Raw genomic sequence first — 26,626 nt, 5'->3', positions numbered from 1 at the left:
TCCCCCCCCCCCCCCTGTTTATGAGACCCACCTGTAATATCAGGTCCTTCTTTGAGGTGGGGTAGTCTTAGTTTATGTTCGTCTAGCACCCAACACCCTGGGTCCTGCTCTGCACTGGGGACTCTGGGGACTGCTGCAATACAAGTAACAAACCACTTCTGTAACAGAGAGTTTAGGCTGCAGGCTGAAGTTCTCCAGTGTGGGTACCTAGCATCGGACAACTACACTAGACCGAAGGATCAACATTTTCAAAGGGCTGGTTCCCAAGATGCTGAGAACCCAAGGGGAGAAGCCATAAACCCCACCTGCTTTGGTTTAGGTGCCTAACTGCCCTCACCTACATTTGAGAATTTCGGGCTGTCTCTCCATTTAGCCAAAAGGGCATGGAATCTGCACCACGTGATGTGCTCCGAGCGTAGCAGGTGGTCCTGGGAGCTCCCACTTCCCCCCGCAATTTTACTACCAAACCTTCCACTGGTGCCCGAAGCAAGTGCATCTACAAAAGCCGCGGAAGACAGCCTAGTCCGATTATGGGCTCGGGAAGGCTTCCGCACACAGGGATCACATTCTATTAAGGGGCCAACAGCAGCCTTGCCTTCCGAGAAAGCAAAGGGCCAGAAGTGAGACTCCACACCTTAGTTTTGCTGATGTAAGCTGGGTCTGAATGAGTTCTCCCCTGACAGCTAGCTGGGGAGGGGAAAAGGCTTCAGGACCAGACTGTATTTACATGAACACACCCACTCTGTCTAGGTACCCAGCAGACAGAGCTCTGTTGCTAAATTGATCAACTTTGTTGGTGTTCCAGAGGGGTAGCCGTGTTAGTCTGTATACAGCAAAAACAACGAGAGTTCTGTGGCACTTTAAAGACGAACACATTTAATTTCAGCAGGCATAAGCTTTCGTGAGCTTCAGCTCACTTCTTCAGATGCAGTAGGTAGAAATGATACAGCAAATAGGTACATATAGGAGGCATCATATACACATACAAGCGCATAGTGCTGGTGCTGGATTACAATTCACTTTTTTTTGAGCCAGAGCACAATGGAAAAGTGATGCAGAAAGACCTTTGTTTTGTGGCTCATATTTGCTGAAGAACTACCTACCCTGAATTTATCATCCCATGAGGGACAATCAGCACTCATCGTTATACTTGCTTTCCACTAACCCACCTCAGTATTTCTGTTGTGTGTGTGTGTGTGTGTGTGTGTGTGTGTGTTGTACCCAAATGTTTCGATACTTATAGCTCAACTGTATCACTAAATTGATAACCCTTAATCTGGGATATTGCACATTATGGACTCTTTGTACTGTATGACTTTCAAACCAAACCTTGTACCATTGGGAAAAATCTCATCCCTTCAAAAACTCTGTTTGAGCATTTTATAACATTAGCTTTAATAAAATTTTTAAATCTATCAAATGCAGGGGTGATGAAATGAAATGAGTAGAGAGCAGCAGAACTGTGCTTAGCCTGTCTTGATTGAGAGGGGTCACCCTGAACTGAACTCAGTAAGCAGGGGGCTCGGATGTAGATCCCTGCGAAAGGGAGAGGGGGTGGAGACAGGTGTCCCTGCTGGGAGGTGTGGCTCTGCCTCAGAGCCCTAGGCATGGTTTAAGGAGCCGCTCCCCACTGTTCAAAGACAGAGCTAATTAAGTCTCCATTAGGAACCTTTTGTTTTGTTATGGAATCACTAGAGCTGAAGTCAACTGCAGGGGGACAGCGTTTCTGCCCAGCCTGCTTCAGCGATGAGGTTTCCCCACTAAGAGCTGAAAATCACGGAGCGCTGGGTGGCACCTCAAGAGACTGACCTGCAGCGGTCACAGCAGAGGAGCAGAAGAAGGCAGCAGAAGGTGCTGGCGTGCTGCAGTGATGGCGGGCAGGATGGTGACGCCAGAGCAAGCACTTGGATGGTGGGAGATGAATTCACACAGCTGCACATCTGAACTCTGTCTTTTCACTGACCCAGGACAACCTCTATGAGTGGGGTGGGGGTGGTGGGGGCAATGGGGAGGTGAGTGGCATGTTAAAGGAACTTCTGATTGCTGGACTTAAGAACCAGAGGCAAAACGACATGGCCCAATGTACTCTGGGGTGGGTGTTTTCCTCATGGTTTTATGCGTGGGAAAATGCCACCAGCAGAATTCACAGGTTAATGCCGGGTTACTTTCCCCCTTTTAATAGGAGTTTCTTTTCTACGCCCAGACTGTCTTGTGAGAGGGGAAGTATTGCCTCTAGAGGTGCCCAAGGGGGGGCTGTAATTGTCCCAGGTTACTGCATGGGGGCTTGAGCCGGTTTCATGTTGTATTGTTGAAAGGAAGTCCCAGATATTGAACCCGGCCCCTGGTGCTGCCAACTCCAACTGGCAGAAGTTGGGGCCAGAGAAGAAATTGGCTGAAGTGCAAGAAATGTTACAGAGCAGGGGGATTTCCAGGGATTAAAGACCTAAAGATGAAAATTGGCATCCTGGGGGCACTGATGATCTTTCCAGGAACACACCACTCAGCATGGCCAAAACGTACATGCAAATAAGTCAGCAGCAGCATCAGATGCAGCCGCAGGGCATGTGGCAGCAGGTTGCTTCAGTCAGGAGCTGCGCTGGCTGAAACCCTGGCCTTGTTGCAGCATCGGGGAGTTTTGCCATTGAGGCACAAGGCGTCGCCGTTGTTGGAGGAGGCAACGTGTGAGTGAGACGAGGAGGAATCCCCCCACCCCCCCACAAGCTCAGCATTGTTCCCAGCACCCCTACAAGCAGCTCCTTTGTTGTGCTGGTCGTGGGCCCTGAATGGCCATTGGAAGCCCTTTCCTTGACACGCTGGCTCAAAGCCAGCCTGGTAAGCTGGAGCCGGCGGCGTCATTCTGTGGGGCCAGTGACGCAATCTGGATGGCAGACGGCCCACAGCAGGCAGCAGCTAGCCACGGGGGCAAGACTTTATACAGTGGGTTTAACCCCCCAACAAACCCCTTATGGAAAATGCTAGAGAATTAAACAGGAGAAGATAAACCTCCCTGTAGGTTTATTTTTGCACCATTCTACAGACCCGACGTGGCCAAATTTACTGACACCCTCCCCCCCCCCCCCCCCCCCCACTGGGCAGAACCCTCTTGCCCCACCAACCTGCCGCAAGGCAGAAGCTTCCAACTCCCCACCCCCATCTAGTGGGTGGAGAATGGGGGAGGGACCTCGGGGACTCTGGGAGCCACAGTTTGGCCACGGCTGCTATAGAACTGACTTACGAATTCTAGCCCTGCTCTGGGGTGGTTCAGAAGAGCCACGGGAAGAATAACGGCCCACTTCACTTCTAACACGTGTTATGAGTTCTAGAGGCCTCGAGTGGTTTCCTCCCTGTTCCATTCGATAGGACCTTTAATAAAAGGACAGCCCTAGCATGAAGGGCTTCCACGGCATTGCGGCTGGCCCTGGGAACCGGGCCGACAGCGCAGAAGGGTGCGGTGCTCGAGCGAGGGCGGATGGGAGTCAGGCGGAACACGTGCCTGTCCTCGGCTGAAAAAGGGACACACTCACCTCTCCTCCGGTGTGGGGGGCGGCAGCATTGCCCAGAGTCGCATTATGGCACTGGAAGGCTTGAGACCAAGCTCCGCCCTGGGGCGCATGGTTTGCAGAAGCAGAGCGGCTCCAGAGAGCATGCTGTGCTCTCCTCACCCAAGCGAGCCGCAAACAATCCCCGGGGTGCTGTTTAAAATGCTGCCGTGCCCTTTACTGGGGGAATTAATTGCATTTCATGGCTTTGTGTAAAGCTGTCAGAGCGCCTCAGCTGTCAGACAAACAGAAACAGTTTCCCAGGATGCACCAGCAAAATACCTGCCAGGCATTCACTGTGCCTTTTGCAACAGCAGCTGATCGCCATGGAGAGAAGCAAAGGAGGGAGGGGCCAGCAGAACAGGACCACCCAGAGACAGACTGATGCATTCAGCTCCTGCCACAGGGACCAGCATGTGTGGGCGTTAAATGATCTGCGTAAGTGCAAGCGTGTCCTCACAAGAGAGGGGTCTCAGAGATGCTGGACTGAGAGGTAGAATCATAGAATCATAGAATATTAGGGTTGGAAGGGACCTCAGGAGGTCATCTAGTCCAACCCCCTGCTCAAAGCAGGACTAACCTCAGCTATATCATCCCAACCAGGGCTTTGTCAAGCCGCAGCTTAAAAACCTGTAAGGATGGAGATTCCACCACCTCCCTAGGTGCTGCAGATCAATGATCTAGGAGGTCAGTGCCTGCTTATCTGTGCACAAAACTGCACACCCAGGTTCAGTAAATTATCTTGCTGGTTCACAAGTCATCTTCTGCTACTGCGCACCCTGGCGTAAAGTCGGATTTAAACAGCAGAGATTTCAAGTGGTTGACCTAGATTCAGCTGGAGCAGAGGTCTGGCTTATTTCTTTTGTCATTTTCACGTCCTGTGTCAGCAACAGACAGCCCAGTGAAGTGAACAGACTGAATATTCCATTAAGTTAAGAAACAGTCTGATAAAATAATTTGCAATTGCAGAGGGTCACTCGCAGAAAATCATTGTCACACGCTGGAAATATTTGAAATTTGTTTAAAACCTTGCACATTGACCTCTTCTTTTCAACACACTGCCAGAGAAAGTAGTATTTGGATAGCAGTAGGGGTGGCTATTCTGGAGACATTTCAGGCATGCACGGGATTATGTGTGACCAGAAATAAGCAAATTGTTTGTTGGAAGGAAGGGAGAAGAGGAAGCTAGAGAAAGGGCCATGGGATGTATTGAGAAGTACATTGGTCAGTTGATTTGACAATCCTACTGGAACAGGTTTAGCAAAAAAACCAAAACAACGGATTGGTTTCTTTTATTCCCTTTCCTGATATGAAGGGCTTTTATTTATTTATTTTTTAATTAATAGGATTGCTAGGGAAATCTCAAAACATTCCCTCAGCTCCCCCCAAAAAAAAAAAACCTGCCGATTTTCCATTGAAACCAAAACTTCCCAGAAAAATTCAGTTTTGGTGAATTTCCCAACTCAAAAAAAAGAAAAAAGTTTTGACGTTGTCAGAATATCCCATTTAAACTTTTTTGTATTTTGAAAAATGTCACATTTTTTCGTTCAAAGTGACTTCATTTCAAAATTTAACTTTAAACATTTTTTTAGTATAAATTTAAAAAGAAGGTTGAAATAATGAAATGTTTTGTTTGACCCAAACGCAAATTTTTCTTCCACTTGGTGGCTTTTCTTCCAGTTGTCAATTTGCATACGTTTGGGATTGGATTTTTCACCCTGAATCAAGAGGAGTTTTTGATATCTTGAAAATTCTGTGTGATGGGAAAACCCACTTGTCCAGTTCTATTTATTGGCAAGACACAAAGGCAAAACTAAAGTACCAGCCATGCGAATTTCCTGCAGTTAGGTGCATTACGGAGAGAAGTAGGGTGAGGCATTGAGACATCCACCTCAGAGCTTTCTAAACGAACCAGTCAGTACAACAGCACAGGAGTCAGCCCAAAGACAATATGGAATCAGTACTGCCAACTCCAAAATGCTCAAAAAATCATAAGTCAGGCTCAGCACAAATCATGAGATTGGCTTTCGTATCATGAGATTATGTAAAAATAAATAGATTTGGTGTTATTTGCCTTTTTGAGACTTTAGGATGCATGTGGGGGGGGGGGGGGTCGTCACATTTTGAAGCTTTCTCCACAGCCACAAGGGCTAGAAGCTTACTTTTTCTTTAAGAAAAAAAGGCTGAAATAACGTATCCACTTGACTCCAGGAGCTGGGGCTTTAAGGAAAACAATTATCAGGAGATTGATGACAAATCATGAGAGTTGGCAACACTGCTTAAGGTGAGGAAGATGAGGAAAGGAAAAATGTGAGTGTCCCTATCAGGGAATTTGTCCAGCACTCTCCAACAACTGCTGGGAAGAGTCTAAGGCAGATTCCCTTCAACACTTTCAGAAACCTGAGCCTTGGATCAGCACTTGACAGAACTCTGAAGACTGGACTGTAGGGAACTGGCAGAGGACGGGCAAGGTGGCCTCTTATGATAAAGAAGTGTGCACACAGAACTGTGTTCTCTATAGATTTCTGGGGCTACACGTTTAAGGCTGCGGTGCTACGTTTTAGGGGAGCCCAGAAGGTTGCAGTTTTTCATCCAATCAATCAAGATACCGAGATCTAAGAAGACAGGCTCTCTTCTGAGAGGCAGAAGTAGGGAAGCATCACTGATTTTGTTAATAGCTGGGCAAGGGATACCGGCGGTGTCCACAGGACAGCTTGGAGTTTGCCGAAGGAGACAGGGGAGGGTGTTCTTGTCCCAGACAGCAGGACACATCTCATTTCAGAACATAATGCAAGCAACACGGGAAAAAAGAGAAAAGAGACAGGCTGGTGAAGTAGGTAGCTTTGTTCCGCAGTTCTGATTCCCTTTAAATTCACTGGACAGGGAGGACATTTCCCAGACCTGAAGCAGAGCTCTGTGTAAGCTCAGAAGTGTCTCTCTCTCACCAACAGAAGTTGGTCCAAAGAAAGAGATGACCTCGCCCAGCTCCTCCCTCTAACATCCTGGGACCGACAGGGCTACAATCTGCTGATCCCTTTACGGCAGTTGTGCTGCTAAGAGCGTCCCAATGCCAGAGGACAAGGAGCTCACTGGTGTCAGGTGGTTAGTTTCAGCTGGCCTGACCCATCCAGCGTACCCACTTTATTCCAATTAGATTATCTGTATCTACTAGGTGTCCTGCAAGGTATCATTGGAAAATCAATAACCTGCTGAGCATCATTAGTATTCCTGTGTGGTGTGTGTATGCTAAACGCACAAAGGACCGAACAAATATGAAGAAAATATGGGACTAAGCCATGTTTGAACCAGACAAGCCTGGGGAACGGGGGTAAGCAGGCGTTCTCCAGGCAAAGGAAAGACTGGTGCCTTCTTCTAGGTGCAATCACAGATAATTGGCGGTCAGAGTCAAGGGGCCAGTCACTGGCGTAGCGGAGGCTGCAGGGACAGATCGATTTGCAGCACAGAAAGCATCAGCGGGAAAGTAACCAGCACGGAACCTTCATCAGACTCCCTGGCACCTTTCCTCAGGGCACATTTCAAAAGCAGACTGGCCTAGAAAAAAAACAGGGCGGGGTGGGAGGGTGGGGGGAGAACTTCAAGGGATCTTTCCTCTTAGAAGACAAAGGAACCAAGCACTCTGGACTTCATGGGAGATCCAGACCAGAGGGGTGGTCAGTCGCCATGCTGGCAGGTGGACTGGTAAGGAAGTCACGCTCAGTGCAATGCTTGTATCCTGGCTGGAGCATCCAGCCAGCAAGCTACAGCAGTAAAGCATTTTAAAGGCAGCTTATAGGACCAGCGGTGACACAAGCCCCACACCATGAGAGCCATGTCCCCCACGCTCTCTAGCCAGCTGTGATTGGTCAAATCACTCCTCCTCCGTCGGCAGCAGGGGTCTTCCAGCAGACTGGGCAGCAGGTGGATTCACTGATCTAGACCCCCCGATCATGGAGGGCTGCCCCGCACCACATGATGGCTACACAAGGTGTCCGCGGAGGTCTCAAACCACACTGCAGGCTTGCATGGGCTAGTACCAACCTCTCCCCTTCTCACTTGCTAACAGCTGGCAGCACTGCTTATCCCAGAACATTTGCCTTGCCCACAAGCCCACAGCCTCACGCTGCCTGCTGCCTCCCCCTTCTCCTCTGCTGCCGGGGCTTGGACAGGGAGCAAAGGCAGAGTGTGTGTGTAGCACCAGTTGGGGTTTCCGGGTAGAATGGAGGGGATCAGAGCAGAGCTGGATCGATCCCTGAGGCTCAGTCTGCCCCAGCTGCCAGGGCCCAGAAACCCTCCCTCTCCATCTGCATGACACTCCCCACAGCACGGCTGTCACCCTCACTTCAACTCCTGGAGCCAGCCAGAATCCCAAGCTTTTATCTACCCCCCCCCCCAGGTATAGTTCCCTGCTGGGATGATTTGCAGACGCTTCCTGGTCACGATTACTAGTGCTACGGCTTCCCACTGCAAGGTACCGATCGTAACAGAATCGGAGCAGCTGGGAGGATGTGTGCAAACTTCATGGTTTAAACTGGTTTTCTAGATGCCGGGAAACGTATAGACATCTCAAAGCTCTGAACACCCCTGGGAGGTCAGTATTACAGACAGCCTCCAATGGGGACACTGAGGCAAAGAGGTGAAGCAATTTGCTCAAGGTCACTGGGGGAGTCAGATCTGGGATCACACCTTGGGAATTCCTGGCTCCCAGCTGTGTGCTCAGATCAAGTCTCATTCCCACAAAGAGGCGCTGGTTGTTTAAATGCCCCTCCCTCCCCGAGTGCTAGTTGCAGTAAATTATCCCAGATTAATTGCACTAATCAGTCACTTGCAGACACCCAGAGAATTATGAGGCATGCAATTTGCAGAGTTGCTGCCAGCTACCACAAATGCCTGTCCTGAGAGGACGTTCAGATGCCACACTGCCCTGGAATGCTGCTGGGGCGGGAAAGGCATGAGCAAAATCCAGGCTCAGCTGCCAGCATCTGTATAAACATACATAGCATCAGCATCAACTAATTCCTAGCAGGCACCAGCCACTTCCTAGACCATCGGATGTGTGTATTAACTCCTGGCAGCTTGGTAGCAGTGGCCAGGCCCCCGCACTTCTCCAAATACATGCAACTCAAACCAAGATACCAACAAAGCATCTGGACCAGCACAACCTAGGGAATCGGATTCACAGCTATGAGCTGTGTCATCCAGCCAGGACCCAGCTCCACCTGCTCGCTATCAGGGGGAGTGGAAAGATTTTCTGGAATGCAACCAATGCAGCACACCCTCCTCCTCCCTGGAATACAGCACTGAGAGCTCAGGCAGGAAAGCAGCAATCAGTGGTTTGTGTGAGGAGCTAGGTCAAAAAGAGAGGTGTGTTTAAAATCACCGGGCAGCCCAGCCCCCAGCCAGGCACAGCTCTGCTGCAGCTCCTGTCTGCCATGGGCGAAGCTTCAATTATAGGATCACATCCTCCATCTGCAGAGCCCCAGGTACAGCCATCCATCACCGTCACACTTTCCCCAAGGCTCCCGCTGGGCCAGTCCCTGCTGTCACTTACGCCTCTCAGTGTAGGACCAGGGAGAGATCAGCATCAGGGCCAAAGGCCCCAGCTCACCCCCATATGCTGGTATCTGTTAACCCTTTAACGCTCTCTGATTTGCATTACAGTTCTTAACGGAGACCAGAGCCCTGCCGTGCCAGGCACTGTACATACGCATAGCGAGAGCCATGGAGAGCTTTCAGTCTAAATAGAAAGACAAAGGGCAGGAGGGGACAGACAGACAGAGGCTCAGACAGAGGAAGGGACTTGCCCAGAGGCCGTAGCAGAATTGGGTACAGAAAGCAGGTCTCAACCCCCAGCCCAGTGCTGTAGGCACTAGGCCACGCTGCCTCCTTTATACTGTCTCCTCCCACTCGGAGTCTCAACCCTTGCTGGGCCGTGTGTAACAGACTTGAAGCCAGGACCCCCCTCATTTCAGTGTCTCCCCAGGGCCATGCACCACCATGGCACTGTGTCAATAGGAGCGGCTGCTGATTAGCACCCAGGAGCCGTCACCCAGCCCACCTCGCAGCTCGTTAAAACGCGGCGGGGATGAAAAGACCGATTCTATGGAGTCAGCCCGCACCAGCCCACTCCGCTCGCTGAGCTACCCTGAGTCAGCGCCGCTCGTTTCGCCGTCCCCACCCTGCCCACGCAGCCACTCCCAGCCAGCCGCCTTCCACCCCGCCTTGTGCCTCAGCGGCTGGGTTAGCAGCGGGGCTCCGGCGGCAGGTCCCTCTCCCGGATGAGGATTCAAGAGGCTGTGTGAGCAAATCGGATTGCGGGCACCCAAGTGAAGGGAACGCTTCTGCGCCATTGTCTCCAGGTCAGGCTCCCGTTCTAGGGCCACGGATGCATCACCCTGATGCGGCTGCTCTTACATCACACCTGGCACAGAGACAAACTCCGCTGAGGGAGGAGAGCCGGCCTAGTGGCTAACACACCAGCCTGGCGTTTCGGTGAGCAGGGTTCGATTCCCAACTCCGGCAGACTGGGTGTGGCTTTGGGCCGACGCCTTTTACTTTCTGTGCCTCAGTTCCCAACTCCCGTCTGTAAAATGGGAATAACGCCACCGCCCTGCCTCCCAGAGGCTTTGCAAGGGTCATTTCATTAGTGCGGGGCGGTGCTCAGAGGATGGGCGAGACAGGTTATTGGAGGTCCCTGCTGTAAGCCAGCCCTAGACACGTTCCCTGCAGAGATACTGCACAAATGGCTTACTCCAGGGCTAATTTTGTAAAGCCGTTTGATGGAGAAATCCTAGCAAGGAGCTAGGAGACAGCAACACTGGTCATCTCCATTTACTAGATCAATAGGCAGCAGGGTGGGTATCCTACACCACTCTCTACACCCCGAAGCAGCTCCTCTCCTGTCTTCACTGTGATGGTCCATCCCCTGCCGACAGAGTCTTCCACGGGCATGACGTAGCCACACACTGCAGTCCGCACGCAGCCCACTTGTCCCTGAGGCATGTGGCTGCACGTTGGGAGCTGTTACAACGGAGGGGGGGCATCTGATCAGTTTGTTGATGGGCACGCCCCCTACCCACGGGGCAAGGAATCGCAGCGGCCCAGTGCTTGGAGCAGGAGCTGGAAATCCCTGGGTCACTGGCTGTGAAGTGGACTCACAGAACGACCATGGGCAAATCACTTTGTGTCTGTCTTACCCCTCCATTTGGCAGCGGCTGGTGTTTTTCCCTGATAGCCCCAGCTCCTGGAGTCAGGGGAATTGGTGAAGCTCTCTGCTTTCATTTCTTCTTTTTTTAAGGCAAGCTTCTAGCACTCAAGGTTGCAGAGGAGAGCTTAAAACCATGACCCTTAACGGCTGAAATGCCAAAATGGCCAATAAAGAGCCAAAAGCCGTTTGGCTCAAAAATAAAAGCTTTCAAGTCTCCCCATCCCATGATATTTTGAGAGCCTGACTCATGATTTTTGGACAGCTGGAGCTGGCCACATTGATATGAGCATCAAGGCTGCATCTCCTTTCAGCAGAGAGTCTCTGGGTGTCCCAGAATAGCACTGCCGCCTGTTAGACGGGTCCAGCTAAATCAGCTAATGGAAGGTGCTTCTATAGCCCCTTCTGTCAGAGGATCTCAAAGTGAGTGGATCTCAAAGTGTCTTACAAGTGACAGCGTAGTCCCCACAACACCTGTGCCTGACAGATCGTGGAACTGAGGCAGAGGGCGTGTGACGTACCCAAGGCTGCAGAGGGGGGATGGAAATTCAGTCCTGTACAAAAGGTTCAGGGACATCTTCATTCACCTAAGCAATGCCTCACCATCTCCATCACTAGTTATACGCATGCTAGCAGGCCATGTAGTGTACGTATTCACACGCCCCCGTACGAAGTGCTCAGTGTAAACATGCCCTTTGTAAGCTAGCTGGCCAGCATCATGGAAAATACAGCCCATAAAAATCAGGTGAGCCATTTAAAAAAGGAACATGTGCGGAGCGTTTCCATGAAGATTTCATGGCGAGCAACAGCCCTGTTCTTGCACGGCAGGCACCGCTCAAGGGAAAGAGGAAGCTGTTGCTAAGGGGAACGTAGGGCTGGAAGAGTTGAACGGCATTTCAGGAGGCATCTACCCCGTAAGCACAAAGGGAGGGAATAGTCAGCAGGGTCAGGGCTGGCCAGACAACGACAAGTCGCTTTGGGGAAGAATTTGGAAATATAAATCGGCAGCACGCACGGGCATCACACCTGCCAAGATAGCCAGCAGCCCAGGGATTCCGCTGGGGTGAGGGAGCCCTAGGGTCAATCTTTGCTCTGCCTCAGGGCGTCTTCACTGCAGAATTAGCCCCCGGCTGGATTATTTTATCCTGCATGTGAGCAAACAGTGCAACGCCCTGCTTGAGTTGCTGGCTACCGCCAGGACTTCTAGGAGGCACGTCCCATGGCGCACTGGGCTGCCGTAAGCTGAGCCGCTCTAGGGTTCTTTCCCAATGAATCACGACAGAACTTGTCTGTCCTTCTGGACACACAGGGGGAATTGTGGGAAGGCACTGGAGGACCATTAGCACTTCAGGGATGAAGCCTGCACCCTCACTGCAAAATGGGTGGGTTACCAGCCCCATTAAAAGCAGAACTTTGGCTCTAACCCGGGGTCAAAAGCACCAAACTCAGGGGAGAGGGTTGTGTGTGTGGACAGGAAGGGGTCGGGGCATCAGCCAGGTAAGAGCCTGGGCTAATTCTGCAGTGAAGACAGACAGACAGGCAGGCCGACCTTACGTCCAGAGATAGCCTTTCCAGTTCTGCTCAGCACGCAGAGGTTCCCGAGGCGGTGGATGGACCGGTGCAAGACAAGCAAGAGCCATTCGGAGCCTCCCAGTCAGCAGCTCTTTCTTCAGAGGCAGTGGATGCCCCTGACCTTGGCTCATCAGAAGGGGTGTCTGGACAAGGAGCCTCTGGATGAGAAAGGGCTGGAGTTGGCAGGCACTGCTCTGTGCCAGTCAGTCCATTGCCAGCTGAACTCACCCCCTTGAAACCCAACAGGCTGACTCTGTGGTGTGGGATGGTCCTGCCCAGCAGGAGAGGAGGCCATGCTAGAGCCCAGCATCGCTCAGATCAACAGCCCCACATCACCAAACCCAGTGGGTGCCGTTTCTTGGCTCTCTCAGCGCCTGCCTGAGGTTTGGGGCCAGATGAGAGCAAACCAACAGACCGAACCGAAGGGAGGGGGGCAGGTGGTGGAGCTGGAAATGGACGGTGGGGACCGTGCCTGTGCTTCCCAGGGGTGTAGCGCCAATGGATCCACAGCCTCTGGGTCCTGCTGGATCCTCCTGAACGGCTTCTGCAATCCGCAGCTGTGAAGCTGCCTACGGAACAGCGGGAGAGTCAAGGAGCCGTGGGGCACTCCAGCGACGGACCACTGCATGGGTGTAACGCCACGGATTCCTCTACACCCATGCTTGATTTACACCAGCAGGAGGGAGGGGAGAATCTAGCCCACAACCCTGCAGTTGGCTAGGAAGCAATGGCTTCTCTTTCCAGACACAGGCCTTTCCTCTCTCTCACACAGACCTCCCTGCCTCTGCCACCTCCGGCTGCAGTGTGGTCCAACAGCGCATCATGGCACCAGTGTTGAATCGGAGGGAAGCATTGGGATGGATGCAATTAAACTGAAGAGGCTTTTCATCCACCGCCACCACCATGCAGCGCCCGTGCTGGCGGGCTGGAAATGGCTGAACAGACAAGTCTTAAGTGCCAGGGACTCAGTTTCATTAAAACCCCGGCAAAACTAGGGTGAACTGAATTGAAGTAGCCCCTTTAGTCAGGGGTTCTTCCCTCACTCCCCCTCTGCAGGTTAGGGGTAGCGAGACCTGCTTGCTTTCACCTGTAGCTTTCAGCATTACTGGCCGGACAAGGGACACAGGCTAGACAGCAGCTGCAGTTATTCTGTCCCCCTGCTCCTTCAGAGTGACTTCTTCTCAAAGCCGGGGGCGTGTGGTCAGGGATCATGCTGCCTGAGGCTTCTCCTCTCGCTTTTGCCACCATTACAGGGAGATGGAGAGACCTGGTGCATGGGGGGTCGAGGGGGTCTGACCTCACTGAAATGGAATTGCACAGCTCAGAGAATTCGGCTCACAGACCCAGGGTCCCAGCGAAGCCTGTTGTGTCCATTGTAATTGTTGGCCCTGAATACAAGTTTCCCAGGGCATTCAGAACACCACCACACGCAGCCTGTGGAGGGAGGGGGGGGTGGGGGAGAGGATGCCTGCGTCAGGGGGGAGAGGATGGCTCTGATGAGATAAATTAACTCTAAAAACTTCACATCAAGCTTCAGCTAATAAAAGAGCACCAAAAAAGCGGTCAGTGATCCAGGGGTCTGGACTGGGAGCTGGGGGGTCTGTGTTCCAATCCTAGCTCCCTCTATGGCCCGGAGCAAGCCATCTAGCTTCTCTGCCTCAGTTTCCCATTTGTCAGTTAGGGATACTGGATAATATTTGTAACATACACGGATACCTATTATTTATGAATGCTTTCCTGAGTGATGGAAATCTCCTCCATGTAAATGCTAATAACACCTAGCTCTTCTACAGCACGTTTCAGCAACAGATCTCAAAGCACTTTACAAAGGTTAATATTGTGATTGTACACGTGGGGAAACTGAGGCACATAGATACATGTCTTGCCTAAGGTCACCCAGCAACGCAGCAGCAGGGCTGGGAACAGAACCCAGATCTCCCAAGGCCTAGTCCTGTGCCCTGTCTGCTAGGTTATGCTCACTCCACCTGCAGCTCCTCCTCACCCCTTACACCAGACAAAGGAAAAAACAAACAAACAAACAAACCCAGCCCTGTTCTATCAGCAGCTAACCCGGCTCTGTCCTTACTTCTCATCACTGGGTAGATCACAGAATCTTAAAATAAAAATGTAAACACCACCTGGCAGTGAAGGAACCAAGAAGAGGAAGAGGAAATTTACCAGGCTTCACATAAAAGTCTGCTCTGACATCAGCAGGAAGCTAGGACAGGGCAAGATGGAAGTGAAGTCACCGACCGAAGGTTAGAGGGAGTCCCCATAGTAAAGCGGGACCCCCTCTGTGCATCGAGCAGACAGCGAGTCTGCTGCCTGGCGTTAGCTGGACAGACCAGTGCAAGGCTGGACTCACATTGAGGATTACTGAAGCAGAGCCTGAACGAATAGCACGTTCGGTACAACCACACAGAGGTGCCCCATTGTGCTAGGCACTGTACATCGTAACAGACAGTCCCTGCCCCAAAGAGCTCACAATCCAAAGAGACAAGACAAAGGGTTGGCGAGAAAACAGAGGGGAAAGGATTTACCCAAGGCCACCCAGCAGGGCAGTGGCAGAGTCAGAATCAGCCAGATCTCTCGCGCCCGATCCAGGGCACTGGAACACGCTGATTCTCCAAGGAGTTTGCAGTAAACCATTTCTCAGCCGCCTTTGTCCTCCCAAAGGCTAATGCTGCCCTGGCTTTTACACTCCTGGCCAAAGCTAGGAGGTTACAGGAGAGGCCGAGATGCGTTCAGCTAAAGGAGCAGGGCTGGGGGTGCCCAGGAAGGGCTGCCCGGCTGTCAGTTTGCAGGACTTCTCCCAAGCCCTAGTTTAAGGAGTCTGGGACTGCTAGGGCAGCCCTTAACACTGGCACCAGTTCAAGTCTGGTCCGGGTTAGTGGCTGCGTGAAGCCACTACAGGGTGTTGTTGGGTCTCAGTCCGGTTCCAAGAGGACAGGTATCAGCCATCACGCGTGGCGGTCCCCGCCGAGAGACCACAGAGCTTGGATCAGACCTGCCTCTCTCAGAGGTGACTCATCCGGATTAGGATTTGTGCACGGCGGGAGATGCTTGAGCTGCTGCCGCTTCTGCCGCCCTCTCCATTGGGCGGGCGCAGCAGTCTGCAGGGCCGCCTCTCCGATGAGAACGCCCAGCAGAACGGAGCCTACAGAGTTCATCCGCCACATACGTACAGGGCAGCAGACAGGGCTTGGAAGTCATTTGAGAAGGTGGGGAGAAGAGCAAGCCATGGTAGCGCAGGTACCGTTCCGAGCATCGCTAGCTGCCGAGTAGCCCTCCTTCGGTGGGCAGAGCGTGTGTGTGTTTGAGGGGCAGATGCACTGTTTGCACCATTTTGAGGTCAAACAAGCGTGCCTCTAGTTCTCCGCTCAATTCCCTGCCTGTGACATCAACAAACTGGCTGCCAACGTGGGTTTTATGCAGCGATCCAGCCGTCTGCACAGCCTAGTTCTTAGTCGTGTGCAAGGAGAAAGCTGGAATAACCGGAGCCCCCAACACAATCTCAGACACTGGTCGGTAGCTGCCAACTGTCCTTGGCTGCATGGACCTTTACTTGGGTTGCTGCAGAACAACAACGCCATCGCTTGGCTCTTTGCCAGGATGATCCTTCTTTTGTTTGTCCGTCACTCTTGCAGGCCCCTTAATTGTTTGCAGCCCTGGTTTTCTGAAGCATCTTTGTTACAATACAGAAGAGCAGCTGATACGTAAACAGATGCGCACAAAGACCAGTCTCCTCCAGCAGGTTTGCAGAGGGACAGGCGAGTAGTTTTAGGCACTGTGTTTCAGTTTTGTTTTGTTTTGGGAAAAGAAACTGATTTTACAACACCTAGATGTTAATTATTTGTATTACTGTAGCCCCTAGGAGCCCTGGTCATGGACTAGGGCCCCATTGTGCTAGGTGCTGTACAAACCCAGAACAAACAAAAAACCCAAACCTCTTCCAACCAAGAAAATAAAATAAAAATTGGAGGGCCAGGTTTTATACACACCCTTGCAGTAATCGCATCACCTTGCCAGGGCATGACATTTACCCAGTGTGAAACTGAGAAGTCTAGTATCACTCCTAGCTAAGCGACATCTAGAGAGCTGCATAGCTTCATCTGAAAGTAAGCTGCAATGCACAGTGTGTTATTGGTAAATACAGGGGAAGATTTTCTTCAATAGGTTTTTTTCGCAGCATTCCTTTAAAAGTACCACCCCCCCCCACACACACACACACTTTTCCCAGCATTTTAGATGATTGATAGAGAAAGCCTGAAAGATCTGTCTGAACAGGTTTTTTTTGCTGTCTTAGAAACCTCAGTATTAAACCTCAGACTTGGTTTTCCCTGGAGGACTAGAGTGGGAGCTCTCTGCTGGAAGGGCAAGGCTGGTAGCCTAGTAGGACTGGAAGGGGTCTTGCAAGGGCGTTACATCTCAGAACAAGAAGAGTGCACACAGGGCATTTGAAAAGAGCCATGGAGAAGAAAGGGATGCACCTGTTTAATTCACTCCCTTGGTGCTGGTGTCACAATCCTGCTGGTCCAGAGAGAGTCTTTATGCAAAGTGGGACAGATAAGACCGGAATTTCTAAAGGCAAAAAGCAGGCAGGAGGATTACATACAAAGAGCTTTTCAGATCCTGTTTGTGCACAACAAAGGAGCAAAAAGAACGCACCACCTCATTTCCACACCCCCTCTTCACAAGTCCCCTGTAAATGAGAGGGACTCTCAGCAAGAGACAGCCTCCTTTCAGGGCTCTTTGGCGACTGGCCAGTTCGAAGCGTTGGAAAGGGCAACATCTCTGGGTTGTTGCTACACAAGAGCAGCTCAGCACCCAGCAAATAAAACCGGGACCTGGGATCCGAGTGTCATGGCTGGCTGCCAGACCCCGCAGAATGAAAAGGGTTATTATAGAAATCCATGGGAGGCGAAACAGAGCGCTGCATGAACAATGAAGCAACCACGAGGCTTCTCCATCAGGAATGAACTCGGAGGCAGCCTCCCCCACCCAGACGAAACATTAGGACAACGCAAGTCATCCCCTGTGACACTCCGTGACAGCGTGTCACAAGATGCTACGCTGTGGGAGGCAGCTGGAGGACTTACAAGAGAGAGACTGGGGGGGAAAGAGATGCAGAGATGAACAAATTTAAAGGGATACACACACCAGACAAGACCCATTTCTCACCCAAGTGATACCCTCAATCATGAGAGCTACGAACTTTACCCAGCATCCTTAGTTTACTTGTTACAGCTCACTCAGCCTGGCTGATGCTCTGTGCACATACCTGCATGCACTAATACAAGTGCAAATAGCCTTGTTGTGTGTGTACACGTGTGCAATAGCAGCTGACCAAGAGACGCAAGCCCTACTCCTACTGACAGCTAACATGGTCCTCCTTCAGCTCCAAAGATAGAGGGCCTTTGTTTTTGGAACTCCCGAGCCAGATCCCCAAGCGTGTGAGAAGAGATTTACAGATCTGGTGTCTTGCCTGCACCATGCAAATCCCCATCCCGAAGGCTGTCGGGTTTGGGTTTCCAGTCCAGAAGGGAGAAACGTTCCAAATTCAAAAGACAACCGGTCTGACTCCAAGACCAGGTGCGTCCGGAGATGCAAGCTGTCTTGTCACTGGGCTGAACGGCGCCTCGCCCAAGGGAGCCCCGCTCCTTGAGTGGGATTCCAAGGTGCTACTAGCAGATAAACCAACCCCCGTTTTCACTGTGATCTAAAAAGAGGCACCGTCTGAGCCCATTCCCTTCCTCTGCCACCAACTCGCTTCATGGTCCACAGGGAGACGCAAGATATCTGGCCAGCTTCCCCTTCAGTAGAGGGAGGCTGCTGGCAATAGCACAATTGTTTGGAGAAAGGAGGGGGAAGCCGTGATCAATGCTCAGCGGGTACTTTGCAGATTAGCAGCACTGCATATATTATTCTCTTTGAGCACATTTCTCCTCCTCCTCAGGAGCAGACACACAAAAAACAAACTAAGCTTCGGGCCTAAGCTACTTAAGACAGAGGCAACTAATGATGCTTGCAAATTTGTTCCTCTGTGCCTGCATGGAACGTCATTGAAGCCAGAGAGCTCCGTCCACACGTGTGCATCCTCGTTGTTGCCTAGATCAGCTTCCAAACAGCTGCTGGGGTAATCATAGGACATCTCCCCGCCTCTGACGTGTGTGTCTGGACCCCGCTCCATGCCGAGACATGGCAGCTTTCCCTGGAACAGAAGCATCCTCAATGTTATGTCTTCCTCCACTTCCTTCAGGCAGCTGGGGAGGATGACCACCCACTAGGGACCGTTCCGCCACACTTTCCCGAGCTCATGTGATATCTTGACAGGGGGCTCAACCCTAATTGCTCAGGGAATCTAGAGGAACTCCATTGATTTCAGCAGAGTTACTCCGAGCGGAGAGTACAGAGCGCATCATCAGGCTGAAAACATTACAGGGTTCCCCTGGTTGGCAAGGTTAGAAGAGGAACCGCCGGTGTCTGTGTGTCCAGAACAATGCCAGCCAGACCCCGTTGCCAGCCATCTCTTGTCCAAGACACGATAAAGGGATATTTAAAAAGCTCCAGGCTGGGGATGATTGCAAGCCCATATCCTTCTCTGATGATGTCAACTCTGATTGAGGAGAGCACTGAAAGGACAGTCCCTGCCCTGTCAGGAGCGCCTCCCGTACACTCCACATAGCGTTCTGATCTGAATAGAGATGTGCAGATGTTGACTGCTGGGCCAGACCTTGGCGGATGCCTGCTGCAACAACTGGTGGCTAAAGGCCACGGTGGGGGATCCTCAGCCTACATACACCAGGGTTGGGCCCCAAATGCGACATGGACTCAGTAAAGCTGGCATCTAGCATGCACGTTCCCAGCTTGATTCTTGTTCAGTCAACTTCGCCGCTAGATGCCAAAGCCCCCCGCGACCCAGGGGGGATCCTCCGTTCCCGCAGGTGTTTTGTCCAAACAGAGCCTCATTTGACAGCACATGACGAGTGACGGGGTCACTTTCAAGTTCGGGCACCATGAGCAATCACAGTTAATTAGTCACAGGGCCAGATCCTCCGCTGGCGTAAGGGTGTAACTCCATCGACAGCAGTGAAACTACACTGATTTACACCAGGTGAGAACCTGGGCCAGTTTCCCCAGGAAGTGCTGTGTATGAATGGAGGAGGTGGGGTGATGGGGGGAGAAATAATTTCATGAATGGCCTTGGTTTTCTAGTGGTCCTGCCCAGGGCAAGGCATGGAAGAAAGGCGATGATGTGTTTAGAGAGCAGTGGACTGACTGACCTTAGCAGCAGATTCTACGGGAGAATATCACCATGAAGTCTATCCAACCCTGCAATCTTTTGCTAATACTTGGTCCATGCCTAGGTTTTTCTGTCAGAGGACCAGAGATCTCAACCAGTCATTAAGTCTCTCAACACAAAAGGAAGGGGAGAGCAGCCGCTCTTCCTGCTGGGATGTTAAAGCTGGATGCAAGGAGAAGCAAGTGGCTTATTTACAAAAGTGCCATTCCCATTGGCTTCAAGCGCTCAGCAACTTGGATAATCCACCCAGAAGCAAGTGGCACAAAAAGTCACACAACGAGTCGGGGGCGGATCCGGTAATCAAACCCAAGCGTCCCTGCTCAAATCCCCTACTCTAATCATGAGAGCACATTACCGCCAAAGGAAGGGGGGAAAAAAAAAAGCCAAACAAAACTGCAGGTGCCAAAAATAGAGAGACAGACAAAACAAACTCACACGCAGAATGTGGACAGATTACAATTTCCATGTCTAAATAAACTGCAAACTAGTAGAACTGGAGCAGCGTGAACTTGGCAGGAGGAGGGAGAAAAAGCTTCTGAAATGCAGAGTGATTCATCTTCCACCTCTTGCAAAGGAGGGGGTGGGGGAGACACACATTTGACCATGTTTAGATGGGAGGACCCCAATTCTCTTTTCTGGCATGCATGCGATAGACGATACATTCTCCTGCTGATTAGCCCCAGCTGCTTGGCGGATTTTTCTGCAGGGGGAGGATGGGGGGGCCGGGGGGGGGGGGGGAGGAGTCTGCCCTGGAGTCAGCACGCTGTCACCCACGCAACATGGGAGGGGAGCAAAGCAAAGATTCAGCCACCCAAATGTCTTCAGTGGCTAGCCTACCTTTGCACAGCAAGCTGGGGTTTCTCAGCCCGTAGGTTTGGGTTTACTAGCAGGGCTGGGAGGGACGTCTGCAGGAACGTTTGCTGCAGTTTAAAGCAGTATTTTACAGCACAGGGGTCGCGACCTACAAGAGCAGCACCCAGAGGCTGCTCGCGCCAAACAAGCTCGGACAACTCATGACAGTGCATAAGTGTGGGAAAGAGGAGAGGGGAGAAACTAGACAGCATCATTACCATCTTCCACCCTGGTCCCCTCCCACTATTACAAACATCAACCCCCCCGTCAGGATCCTCAAGGCTCCATCGTGTAGCCTCTGAACCCCCAAATAGGCCTGAAATGCCCCCCACCAACCTCAGAGTCTTGGCCACCTCCCACCACATTCAATTCAAAGTGGTGTTTATACAGGAAACCAAGGCAGCCCACTCCCGGATTGGCCGAGGTCAAGCCAAGTCGCTCAGGCAGTCTGTACCAGAGCTGTTTGCTGCCCACCGTTGCTGGATTAGTTTTAAGTTCCCTGGTATGCAGCCCCTCTGCTTCCGTTTCCCTCATTTCATGCAGAAATCCCCAGACCCCCCCCAGCCGTCCCTTGAGGATTTGGTTTCTAAGATCTGATGAGTATAGAAACCACCTGTGCTAAAATTCACAGCCTGAGAAACTAGGGGTGTCTGCCACAGCCTATCCAGCCAAAGGCAACTGGTCGGCCTCTATTAGTCCCACCGCACCCATCTCCCTGGGCTGTCACAGGCCGACACACTAGCAGGATCACGCTAAACTTGCTGAGTTAAACGCAGGAGGATTAAAGGACAGCGACAGTGAAAAGCACATTACTGACAGGGCGGTTTTGGAAGCCGGCAGCAGACAGCTGCTACTGCAATGCAGATCCCCACGCAGAGAAGGTAAGAGGGCGTTGCAATCCCGTGAGGGCTGAGGAGTTACGAAGTTCTGTTAAAAGAGAACTACCTGCAAAGTTACTCCCCTAGGCTGGGAAGTAGTTATTGTTCCTGACTCAACAGTACACCAAGCTTCTGAGTTCTCCAGTCGTGCATCACTGGGACAGACAAGGGAGTTAATTGCACCTTTTATTTGGATTATCATAGCATTTACGAGTCCTGGTCATGGAGTCTTGCTCCGCATTTTGTGCCCGGTTGTGCTAGCTGCTGTATAAACGGTCCCTGCCTAAGGAGTTTACAATCTGTGTGGAAGACAAGTGACAGCTAAACGCGGCATCTCGATTCGAAGATGCAGTTATTTTTAGAAGGACCATCAGTCCGTCTCCTGGCCTCTGCAAGCGCCCCCTACAGGTTTGAGGGATGTGATTGTAGCATTGAATACTGTAGTGAACTGGAGAGTGCTCGTGTGCAGCACTGCCCTCCACTGGACAGACTCAGAACTGCTCTACTGCGTGTCACAGATCCTATACTGCCATCAGAGAGTCTCCCTTCAGTTCAGGCTAGAGGATATAACTTTCAGCTATCCTTTGTTTCAGGCCCAAAACTACTAATCCTCACAAATTTGGTGATCCCTCTTGCCTCCCCACTCTTTTATTGTTGACAGTTTACATCAGAAATCAAGAATCACGACTGAGGTTGTAGAAAGCAATATTTACACTGAAGGAAGGAATCCCAGTGTTTTAAATTTTAAATCTCTTGTGGGAATAAGTGTGATGCATCCCACGTTTGGTGTTTTGGCAGGTTGAGATGGATGCAGCAAGACCTGTGCTTTTTTTGGGCGGGGGGAGGAAGGATCCAGCACCTGGTTCCACGGCCCAAGTGAAATTCTAGGGGTCTGTGGCAAAGGTGGAGTCCTGGGTGGCCAAGAATTGGTTTCAGTGTATTCACCCCATGACGTGAATCCATCTAAATGCAGGCTACAGGGTGGGATGTGACAACAAGTGCCCAGTCTGGTCCATGCGTAGAGAGTGATATGGGTACAGGAGGTTATAATGGAGTGAGAATATCAGATTGAACCAGTGGTCTGTCCACGCCAGTGGTCTGTTGGATGCAGTGGTCTTCCTTTCACAAAACAGAGAGCAAGTTGTGTGTACATAGTAACACTGGGTTCAGTCGTGCACTGGCTAATGCGCCAGCACATAAGGAACCCCAATTAACTCTCCATGTACAGGCTACGTACAAGGAGCAATGGTCTCAAGTTGTAGCGGGGGGAGGTCTAGGTTGGATATTAGGAAAAACTTTTTCCCTAGGCAGGTGGTGAAGCACTAGAATGGGTTACCTAGGGAGGTGGTGGAATCTCCATCCTTAGGGGTTTTTAAGGCTTGGCCTGACAAAGCCCTGGCCGGGATGATTTAGTTGGGGTTGGTCCTGCTTTGAGCAGGGGTTGGACTAGATGACCTGAGATCTCTTCCAACCCTAATGGTCTAGGATTCTATCCACACTGCCGGGCTTCCCTGCAGCTCTGATTCATCCCCTCTGCCATGAGCGGTGCCCTAGAGGGTATTCTCTAGCTTGAACCCTGCAGGGATGGGGCCTTTATTAGCTCCCATGGGAGCTAATGCCACAGGCTAACAGAGCTCCAGCGAGTATGCTCGCTCGCTGGAGCTTTATTTCCCTTCGACAGCAGAACTGCTCGGCTGTGGCACAGAACATGTAGTTCCCGGCTATGTTGGCTCTCAGCAGCACAGGCTGGAACTTCAGCAAGCTGCACGGACGGCATTTTCCTTCCCGGCCCCCTTTTCTAATGGAAAAGCAAACACCCCAACAGGATCAGCGTGCAGGTGCCTGCTAATTAAACAAGATACTACTGCAGAGTATACAGTAACAGGCAACTAACCCAGACCTCAGGGATACTGGAAAACACAAGGTCAGAGACCTCATGTGCTTTCAGACACCTGGAACTCCTTGCCAGAGGAGGTTGCGAAGGCCAAGGCTATAACAGGGCTCAAAAAAGAACTAGATAAGTTCATGGAGGATAGGTTCATCAGTGGCTGTTACCCAGGGTAGGCAGGATTGTCGTTTGCCAGAGGTTGGGCATGGAGGACGGGATGGATCACTTGATGATGACCTGTTCTGTTCATTCCCTCTGAAGCACCTGGCATTGGCCCCTGTTGGACGACAGGATACCAGGCTAGATGGACCATTGGTCTGACCCAGTGTGGCTTTTCTGATGCTGAGCCAATTCCCAGAATTTGGGGGCCAGGAACTCATGGCACTAATCCCATCTCTGCCGCTGACTCACTCAGTGGCCTCGGGCAAATCAGAATGCTGCCTCGATTACCCCTTCTGTAAAACTGCAAGATTAATTACCTACATCACCAGGATGTTATGAGTAATTAGCAATTATAAATGCTTTGATGACAGCACTATATAAATACCAAGTATAATCAGCCCAGTGAGGCACTGGGGCCTACAGGATAGAGCACTGGACTGGGATTCAGGAGACGTGGACTCTATTACTAGCCCTGCCACTGGCCTGTTGGGTGATCTTGGGTCACACTTTGCTTCTCCCCATTTGTGAGGTGAGAGATGTTGAGCAGGATCATAATAATCCCTTTTTCCATCTTATTCCATCTTCTGATTATCCTTGTTTCTGCATGAAAAGCGTGCACATGCATACACAAAATAGAAGGTTGCTGCAGCCTACCTACGTTAGGTGCTCTCCTGCTAGAAGTCAGGCCATGAGTGGTGCATTAGATTACTTTTCAAAGAGCAGAGCAGCTAAGCCACCATCCCAAAGGCCCAAGGCTGTGGGCTTTGAATAGTCAGCTTCAAATTCCGGCCTGGTGAAAAGGGGTTAACACCCACTTGCACCAAGACACAGGCCTCAGCCTTCACAGCCACATCACAATCCAATGCTTCCACTGCACACAAAAGTGTAAATGAAAGTAGCACCGACCCTTTGTAGCACATGTCCCACAAGAAGCGGCGAAGCACACCGTCTCAGAGTGCAGATCAGCGGGGCAGGACTCATGCAGCGTTCTAACCAAAGGGAGAGGAACACCCTGCGTTTAAAAAGCTATCTATCTTGCAGCATCACCAGCTTTTAGACCGATCTTGACGCACACGGTGACACAGCGGTAAGCTTTAGGGATTTAGGTTTCTCTAGGCTGCTGAAGTTAAAGATTTGACTCCCAACGGGGACACCTTCAGCCGGGTTATATACAGTTCTCTCATCACTGGAAATCCCTGGATTAATAGGATTGCTTAGTACAACACACCAGAAATATTGAAAGAGCGAAGACCAAAATAGCTCTCCACTTGCTGCCATCTTTGCCAACACCAGGGATCCCCAGAGCTAAGACACAAATCTCTAGCTGCCGTTATAACTCAAGCGGTAGGGAGCAGGGCTCTTTAGTACACTTGCAGCCTCTGTGGATTGGGGTAGGGGAGGGACACACGCCAAGCTGACCCCTGGATTACACCGACATGATTGCCAAACCTCCTGGTCCCTGCTGAAGGTGATGAGGGTTGTCCAAGTCTTGGGTATAAGGACTACAGGGGCCCTTTGGTCATTTGTGAAACAGGTTTGCCTACTCTCTCTCTCCCCATGGAAGAGTCTTCCTACCCTGGAGAAGGTGCAAGAGATATAGCCCCATCTTGACATGGTTTGAGCCTTCTGATCACTTATTTCCAAAAAAACCCACAGTTCTGGCTAAAAGAATGCTACGAGCCTTGGAAGACACAGGTGACAGCGAAGGGATGTGAACACAAGTCATCAAGTCCCTCTCCACGCGGAGCCTCAGCCCACCCTGTGATCTGCAAACACTTGGGCAGCGGGGTCGCGCTAGGCATTCTTTCGAAACCCGGCCACATGGAGTCTGCCCGCCGACATCCCTTTGAACAGAGTGGTTCATCTTTTAAGGACCACTTGGTTTTTGCGGGTCAGGCAGTGCTCTGAGGCAGGAAAAGGAAGCCGGGGGACAGTCAGTGGCGGTCGTTTTTGCAGCATGGACGGGTCTGACTTGCAGCCTCTGGCCAACGAAGCAGGACTGCAGACTGGACTGCAGCTGCTACTCCGCCAGGGTCTGCTCTGCCATGGGAGCCTTTCCCAGCCCAGGGGCAGACCAGGCAACTGCAAGTTCGAGGCTGGCCTTGCAGGATGGGTTCAAGCTAATGCCTGGAACCAGCTGTTCTGTCCTCCCCGCCTCTCACGAGAGCTGTTTCCTTGACCATTGTTTCAGTCTTTGGGTGACCTCCCTTGTTCAAGGAAACAAACCACGCAGAAGCAACGGTGCTGATCAGTGCTCAGGGAACCGCCAGACCTCAGGGGCTGGTCGTGATCTGGGGATAAACCAGACTGCCGAGGCTGGAGACTCCCTCCCCGTCCTGCCAGGGAATCGCACCGGGCACACACACGCTGTGCATCGCTAACGGCAGCGTTTCTGCGTCCGAGCGAGGTGTCCCCCGGACTCCAGCTGCGTCGACAAAACACCTGCAGGGGTTTTGCTCAGTCACTCACCAGCCGTGCCTGGGCCCGAAGGAGCCGGTCACCGGCAGCTGCCGCACAGCAGAGACGGGGGCCGTGCCCGCGGCAGTTTGTAAACTCCGCGCTGCCTCGCCCAGCTTCCCACCACCGCCCCGAGCCGCACACAGCGAGCGGAGCGGAGGGTTCAGGACGGAGGATCGCGGCACCAACAGGCCCCCCCCGAACCCCCAACAGCCCCGCTGGGCTTTTATGGCGCTCGGAACCAGCCGATCCCGGAACCAGAGCGGCCGGCCGCGGGCAGATCTCGGCGCGTGTGTAAACAAGAGTGACCCGGCCGCCAGGTGCCCGCGGGGCAGTTCGGGCTGCCTGCGGGTCGCGGTCTCCCGCTCGCCGCGCACAGCTGGTCCCAGCGCCGGGCGATCCGGAGCGGGGCAGAGCCGCTGAAGCTCGCCCTCCTTCGGCACAAGGACTAGCGCAGCCCCCCGCTCGCCAGCCAGCCCCCGAAGACCACGCCGCCCGCTGCCGGAGGAGAGCATGCCCGCCCGGAGCCAGAGAGTCCCGGAGCCCCAGGAAGAAGGGGCGGGAGGGTTAGCAGAGCCTTGGGCTCACGCCACCCTACAGCCAGGCTGATCTTGGGGCACGGCGAGTCCCCCCCGCGTCAGGACCCCGGGACAGACAGACAGACGGACGGACGGACGGACACAGCGCGCCCAGCTCCCTACCTGAAGCGTCTCCCCAGCAGCCGGCGATCAGGTGCAACCTGCAGCGCCCGCGAGCCCGCGCCTAGGCTCCGCG

General features: G+C 52.1%; 1 long non-coding RNA gene across 1 annotated transcript in view; it reads right to left on the bottom strand.

Annotated features, from left to right (window-relative positions):
• Positions 1-26,626, bottom strand: part of LOC137143468 (uncharacterized) — a 30,625-nt gene extending 3,999 nt beyond the window's left edge. The window contains exon 1 of the long non-coding RNA XR_010917167.1: positions 26,554-26,626. This is a non-coding gene — a long non-coding RNA (uncharacterized lncRNA). The remainder of the gene's footprint in view (positions 1-26,553) is intronic.

Source organism: Emydura macquarii, unplaced genomic scaffold (assembly GCF_026122565.2).
Source record: "Emydura macquarii macquarii isolate MOO-44397 ecotype Brisbane River unplaced genomic scaffold, CSIRO-AGI_Emac_v2 contig_3328, whole genome shotgun sequence".
NCBI classification, from domain to species: Eukaryota; Metazoa; Chordata; order Testudines; family Chelidae; genus Emydura; species Emydura macquarii.
The sequence above is the reverse complement of the archived record's forward strand: the minus strand, read 5'-3'. Positions and strand labels throughout refer to the sequence as shown.